Raw genomic sequence first — 8162 nt, 5'->3', positions numbered from 1 at the left:
GTGGTGTGTATACGAAGACGTTTAAAACGAGACGATTTCGGTGTGGAACCTATACGTTATACCAGTGTGCGTAGTAGTAATCTATCAGCATTTTCACAGGGTCATACAAATGGTGCCGTAAGTAATGGAAGTGTTTGATAATTATTTCAAACATTCAGAAATTTTTTCATTTTGTATATTTAAAACAGTAATTCAAGGCTGATTTTAAGCAGTAAATTAAGGTTTAAAAATATGTTTGTAATTGGGTTTAATAAATCTAGTTTTAAGTGTAAGTTTTTTTTTTATATTGATATGAAAAAAAAAACAATTGTGTAAGATACAACAAAAAAATTAAAAACGAATTTTTGACCAAAGATTGTTAATAATATTGTGTACGATAACCCCGACTTTCGTTTTTTTTTTTGTTCTATATTTTATATTTCTGTTTTATCTTAATGTTTAATTAATATCTGCCGTTCAAATTAATGAATATTTGCCATTTTTTATAATTTTTTATATTGTTTTTAATTTGTACTTAACATTATATGCAGTACATGTGTAAGTTGTAGCTTTATTTATTTTGATTTGTAAATAAAACAAAAAGTATTTATGTAAATTTAATAAAAATATTATTATAACTTGAAAAGTTTTGTGATGTTTTTCAATGGCGACTAGACAAAAATTCTGCGCGAAGAAGGTCTACTTGATCATGGTAGCTCATCCTCTTTGTGGAATTACACATAATAGAATTACAACTTTATTTTCGAGGAAACACCTCTAATGGAATTTCCAACTGGGGGCGATTGGCTTGTATCGGATAGACGGATAGACGTGTCGGTGTCTATATCGCTGATGCCGATATAAAGATCATAGTGATCTGGAAAGCGATAGAACAGATACGGAATCATATCGATCTAGGGTCGCTTGAGAAAATTTGTATCGATAATCAAGCTGCTCTTAGAGCATTGACATGTCCCACGGTACATTTGCGCCAGATTGTAGAAATGCTCTTGCTACATTATGAGACTGTGTTAGGTTTCGAGGTACTGTAATGTGCATGGTTATGACATAGAAGATAGGGATAGAAGAGTAAAACCACCACTATTATAGGTTGATTTTCAAGAGAATCCGTGACATCATCAACCAGTGATAGAATAAATTGTAAAATATGAAAGACCAAGACTTGATGTTGATCCAGATACTTATAGGAATGGATAGGAGCAGGTTTTTAACGGCGCATTGCTTAATTAGGGCATTTATCAGTAAGTGATGAAGCAGAGACGGTTGAGAACTTATTTTGCCACTGTCCTAGAATACAGAATCTCAGGTTTTAATGGGCAGGGAGAAAGGTTCCATAACGAAGTAGGGGAAATTGCGAGAATCAACCCTCGCAGTATACTAAGGAATTTGTCATTTCTTTCGACTGGATTCAGATTCCCTCACAGCAGTTTCTTTAGTGAATACATTCGGTAAAAATTCCAGACAGAAACCACATTAGAAATCGACCTGTCTTTATTCCTCTTTCCATTTTACTTATAGAAATACTAATGTTGCGTTGCCAAAATGACGTGGTTACAGTACGTTTTCCATTCATAATAGACCCATTAATAAAGTGTTAACAGCCTAGTAAATTTTTAATATATAACGTATTTCATTCTCAATTAATTATAACACGTCTAGATAAAATATTAATCTTATCAGTAGTTAAGATAAAAATTAATTGAAAGTTACAAATCAAGTTTATGTTTAATGAACTAAAGTTTTATACACAACTTTTATAAAGAAAATTCTATGAAACTTATACTTAATTTAGTTTCTTTAAAACTCTCCACTTTTTCTTTGCTCTAAAAAATAAAAGCCACATTATTGTGCAAATTACCAATGAATTATTGTTGGTTTACTTTATTGAAATAAATATTTTAATATTAATGTACAAAACAAAAATATAAAATGCATTAGTACAATAGTTTAGGCAAAATGTGGAACAATAAATTAAGCAAATTTTACAGTTAATATACATATATATGCTGTAAAATCAAATAAAACACTTTCAAACTTTTAATAGTATCAAAAATTCGATACAAATATATAAACAAATTTTGAGAAAATTAACCAGAATAATTTTATTAAACTGGATTAAATTTCTAAAATGTATCACTTTATTGTACAAATTACTTGTTCTTAGTAAAAAAATATTTAAATAATATGTACTTTTTACCAAAAGAAAAAAAGAAAATAAGGTCTTTATGATAAAAATTACAATAAAAGAGCACTCCTTAGCATTCACTCTCCAGAATATCCTCATCACCCAAAGCATTTGACGCTGCTGGCGGTGCTTCCAATTTAAATAAATTGATGTTTTGTTTTTGTGCCAAAAAATTACGCATTTCAGCAAAATTATCACGTTCTTTAAGTTTTTTAGTGCGCCTTTCAAACTCCAAATCAGCACTTCCCTCACTATCATCGCTGTCATCAAAGGCCTCCTTAAATACTACCGTACTGTCGTGTTCCTTATCCGTATCATCATCCTCTTCGTCATCTTCTTTAGCAAATAATTCATCAACATTGATACCCTTAGAGGCTAGAACTTCACGTTCTTTTTCAAGCATTACTTGTCTTATGGGATCAATACGATCTTTTAGCTGCTTAAGTACCGGTCGGAATTTTCCTTTGGTGATGCGTTTTTCAAAATTTAAAATTTCCAACTCTTCATTGTGTCGTTCACGTTCTTCCTTCTCCAATTGTTCCCTTTCGGCTTTAGCCTGCTGTTCATCGAACATGTATGCGTAGAAATCATCTCGTTTCTCCATGTCATTAGGATTTTGAGAGATTTCAACGCGTAAAAAGCTTTCTGGGAACTCATCATCAGTAGCTTGAGATTTATTTTCACTTTTTTCACTATGTGTATCTTTTAAATCTAGTTTACTATTAAGAAACTTATTATACACCAACATTAGCCTTTGGAAGTCATCGAAACACACCGTTAAAGCATTTTCAATGGAACGCATATTATTGGCCACTTCCACCAACTGTTTGGTATTGTCTTTCTTTTCATTTTCTGTTTCGGTAAGGCGTTGTAAAGTGATATCTAAGGCTTGGCATTCACCAGCCATGGCCACCATACAGGCACTCAGTTTAAGCGATGAATCCTGTAGCACACCTATAGGATCATTACGAGTTTTAATTAATTTATTGGCATTTAAAGCTTCCAATTCTAATGATTTCTTTTTGTTCAATTCGATGGCTAGATTTTTAAAGTGATTTTCTTCTTCGAGCACTAGCTGTCGTATAAGGCAGTCGATCTTTTCTAATTCTGTATGAAGTTGACTCAAGGATGGTTTCGTCGATATGGTTAAAGCTAAACGTAAAAGGAACTGGGATTGTACGTAGGCGAAGATATTATGAAAATCCTAACAAATAGACGTTATAATAATAAAGTATTATGGCTGTAAGATTTGTTAGTGTACCATTTAAGCGATGATTTGAAATAATGCAAGCAAAAGTTAATCTTTATAACCCTCCAATGTCCGTTTCAGTAGTCGTATGAAATCAGTTTTCTAAATCGTATTGATTACTCGTTCTGTATTTGATTGCCAAAATATATTTGATTACTCTCTCTCTCAAAATAGTCATAGAATTGAATTGTTATTGACAAACTAAATCAAAAATACTTTACACTTTACACTACTTTACATTCCTGCATTTTACTAATTTTACATTTAACTTTTCACTTCATTTAAATGAATTATATGTATATTTTAATGAAATTTTCAAAAGAATGTAATTTCAACACAAATAATGCTTTTACGTAAATAGCCATAGCTCCCATAAAAACTAAATATGTACATATTTTTTAAAATAGTATTGTCAGAATTGCCCTACCAAGGTCCTATTCCATACCAAAATACATTTTTTTGACCATGTTTCGTTCCATAAGTTATAATGGGTTATGGATCGACGTTTAACCAATTTCGCCAAATTATTTTCATATACCGGGTAACCGAAGTATGGAGGCTAAAGAAGCAACATACCTATTCTATAGATTAACAAACAATATTCCATTTTTGGAACATTACTTTTAGAAACTTCTTGAAAATTATAATTATAGCACAATATATTTAATATTCTGTATATCCTTATATAGGATTATTGTTTTCGATTAATGGATGGTTATGCATTTGAAAAATAGTTAAACAAATTTACTTACTTTTATGTGCTTAGGACTATAATCGGTGACATTGTTCTTGAAGTATTCACATTCTTTTAAATCTTCCATTGGGGCATAATACTGGGAAAATCGTGCTGGTATAGGATATTGGGTTTCTAATTTACGGGTTGCTTCAAAAAGTATCTCTGTTACCTCTTTGGCAGCTGTATACAATCCCAAGCACGTTCTATTTGACGTGATCTAAAGCGAAACATAAAGAAATTTTATAAAATAGCTATTTTTAATATACTGCCTATAAGAACAGATACTTACTCTATTAATTCATGCTGTTTCATGATAATAATCTCATTGGAAATAGGTCATATTACGACGTATACATTCTCCAAATTCATCAATTGTTCGTATGAGATTCTCCAGCTCTCTCTCAACGTATTTATTGCGAAAACCAAATACATTCTTTACCACATACAAGGCACTAAAGCCTCCGGTCACGACCCAAGGAGGGTATTAAAGTTAAACGAAAAGCACGTGGTGTTATAAGGTGTTCCAAAATAGTACTACCCAATAAGATACAAGCATTGCGTGCAGTAAATATTTCTGGCCATAATATTTCCTGTTGTTTATTAATGCACTTGTCTTTGCCATCGCATTTATCATGACTGCTATTAGCTGCTGCTGTGGTTGTTGGTAAGGGAGTATCTTGCATAAAAGCATACATTGCTCTAAACGCTTCAACATGATCGACCAGCAATCTTTTTGAATATAATATTTTATTTATTAGACTATTGGTTATAGTCTTTAAGCATCCATTCAAATAAAAGAGAATTGTTAATTATTTTCGAAACTAATTAAAATATTTTGTGTGCAACTCACCTGCTTTTGCTTGAGTTCGTCTGTCAATTGACGACTCACTTGTAGCTAAAAATAGCAAGAAACAATAAAAATTTAATTATTTATGCTTGTTGTTATATAAACGCAATTTTACACACACCTTCATTTTAATATTTATCTTTGCACTACACTTTTATTAATTAGTTTACAATTTATATTTAAATTTATTTTTTGTTCTTTCCTTCAAAACTGATTTACACTAAATTTGCACACAGAGCCCTGCGCCGACAAATATTAACGGCGGCGGCGACTGACACTAAATATGTCGGCGGCGGCTTTAAAATCTACTGTAAGCCGGCTAAGTTTTCAACTACGTTTAGTTTTTAAATTTTCAACGATTTTAAATAAAAACGGAATCCGAGAGATCAGAAAGTGGGACTTTGGAAGCAAATATATTGTTTATAACAACAAAACAGATCAAGCTCAAAAGTTGTGTGAGAAATTATGCAGGGATGAATAAAAAATTCTTAAAAAATTAAAAACAAATCCTTTCTCCAAGTTTTACGAGGATCTGCCGATATTTACCCTATCCTCTATATAAAACGTAAAAACAAAGATATTTTATTTGTTTATTTACTAGCTATACCCAGTATGCTGTGCTACCCTAAAAGCAATATAAATAAGAAATCCAGTTAACGATTTTGATGATTCTAACTACAATGGTTTTCCAGATATACAATTTGTTACATATGGGAGATTCCACGCAAATTATTGCAATTTCTCTTAATGTTCTTCAGTAAAATTTGAAGATTCTAGCTCTAATAGTTTCTCAGATATACGAATTTTTCTATTTAATTCATATGGGAGCTCCAAGCCCCCCAGATGAAAGTCCGCCCTTTTTTCTCCAAAATGTTCAGATGAATATTAAAGTTCTTCGTGCAAAATTTGAAGAATTTAGTTCTATTAGTTTCCCAGATAAACGAATTTTGTATTTAATTCATATGGGAGGTTCCGCTCCCCTCATTGGTAGTCCCCCAATTTATTACCCAAAATGTTTACATGGATGTTAAAGTTCTTCCAGAACAACATCATTTAAAAGGATCACAAAGAGATTGAAAAATATTCCAAAAGGCAGAGTATTTCTATTTTAGCGGTAATTTCTTTATGATTAAAATAAGTAAGGAGTAAGTGTTATATTCGGCAAATCATTTGTCGTAAAAAAGCAAATTTCGGAAGTGGTCATATACATATATATATGGACTTTGATCATTAGATTAATAAGAACGTCACCGTGATTTCGGATTAGAGACTTAAATGTGGAATTGGGTCAATTATGGACAAAGTCTCTATAATTTAAAGTATTTTTTTTTTAATTCTACCATAAATCTATCATAATGATAACTTTGGAATGATGTATTAGCTATAAACTGATTTTCTGTAAGAGGGTTATATTGGCGGACCGATCCTCAAAATTTATTTTTCATAAATGTAGGTTTCGGTTCCTAAAAATGTTTTTCCTTCGACATCGACATTTGAAAGCCATTTATGTTCGTTTAAGTCATTTTCTGGAGAAGATTTCATATACATATTTACATTACATATTTTCGTTCCAACAAAGTACGTAGAAAACGGTAAAATCAATTATTGAAGGGGGCAGGGTCAATTATGGCCTATAGAGATTTCGATTGATATCGAGCCTTTTTTGCAAAATGGACGTAAGCGAGATAAATTTTCGTTCAATTAGGATACTGCGTGTTTAATTTTATGTTTATATATTCAATATTTTAGAAAATTCAAAAAGTACCAGTTAAAGAACGAAAAATTACCAGAAATACTCCAGTTTAAATTTTCATTTACTCAAGTCCCTGATTGCTTAGTTTTATGTTTTTAGGCTCATTATAAAAGAAAATTCAAATAGTACCAGTTAAAGAACTAAAAAGTATTCAAAAAGTACCAGTCGAAGAACGAAAAAGTACCAAAAAGTCCCCTTTTATATGTTATCACTTAATCCGGGCTGTACATTCTTAATTTCATGTTTCTAGGTTCAATATTATAAAAAATTCAAAAAGTACCAGTCGAAGAACGAAAAAAAAAGTCCCTTTTTATAGATTACTCCGGGCTCTACATATTTATTTTTATGTTTCTATGTTTAATTTTATGTAAAACTCAAAAAGTACCAGTCGAAGTACGATAAAGTTCCCCTTTTATAGATTCTCATTTACTCCAGGCTCTAAGTGCTTAATTTCATGTTTCGAGGTTCAAATTTTGTAGCAAGCTCAAAAAGTACCAGTCAAAGAACGAAAAAGTACCAAAAAGTGCCATTTTATAGATTCTCATTTACTCCGGGCTCTACGTGCATAATTTCATGTTTATATCTTCAATTTAATAGAAAACTCAAAAAGTACCTTTTGAAGAACGAAAAAGTACCAAAAAGTCCCCTTTTATAGGACCTCACTTAATCCGGGCTCTACATACTTAATTTCACGTTTCTAGGTTCATTATTATACAAAAACTTAAAATGTACCTTTTGAAGAACCAGGTTCTCACTTAATCGGGGCTCTACACCGCTTTCATGTTTCTTATTATATAAAATTCAAAAAGTTCCTTTTGAAGAACGAAAAAGTACCAATAAGTCCATATTTATAGATTCTCAAGTGCTTAATTACATGTTTCTAAGTTCTAAGTCAAAAAGTACCAGTCGAAGTACGATAAAGTACCAATAAGTCCCATTTTATAGATTCTCATTTACTCCGGACTCTACTTGCTTAATTTCATGTTTCTAGGTTAAATTTTTTAGAAAACTCAAAAAATACCTTTGTAGAACCAAAAAGTTCCGAAAAGTCCCTTAATTATTAATTTCATGTTTCGATTTCAATATCATAGAAAACTCAAAAAGTACCTGTTGGAGAATGAAAAACTACCAAAAAATATCACTTGGTACCGGTGTTCCAAATAACACCCCATTAGCTTATTTAGTGTTTCTTGAATAATATCAAATTTCCCGTTTTTACCCCTTTTGGTACTTTTTTCCTCCCCATTAACAAAATAAAAATTCTGTTCCAAAAGTTGCAACATGGTATTGGGAGCCCGTTATTATGTTTCATAAAAAAGTACCAAAAATAGGTAAAATTTTCACCCCTTAAACGTTCGAATATTCAAAAAGTACTAAATTCATATTTTTATT

At 31.2% G+C, this 8162-nt stretch overlaps 1 pseudogene; it reads right to left on the bottom strand.

The window, feature by feature from the left end:
- Nucleotides 1–1935: 1935 nt before the first annotated feature.
- LOC119614529 lies at nucleotides 1936–5188 on the bottom strand (annotated as a pseudogene).
- Between the last annotated feature and the right edge of the window lie 2974 nt (nucleotides 5189–8162).

This window comes from Lucilia sericata, unplaced genomic scaffold, assembly GCF_015586225.1.
Source record: "Lucilia sericata isolate MDLA Ls3-8-SP2 unplaced genomic scaffold, ASM1558622v1 Contig003022F_arrow, whole genome shotgun sequence".
In the NCBI taxonomy this organism is placed as follows: Eukaryota; Metazoa; Arthropoda; class Insecta; order Diptera; family Calliphoridae; genus Lucilia; species Lucilia sericata.
The sequence above is the reverse complement of the archived record's forward strand: the minus strand, read 5'-3'. Positions and strand labels throughout refer to the sequence as shown.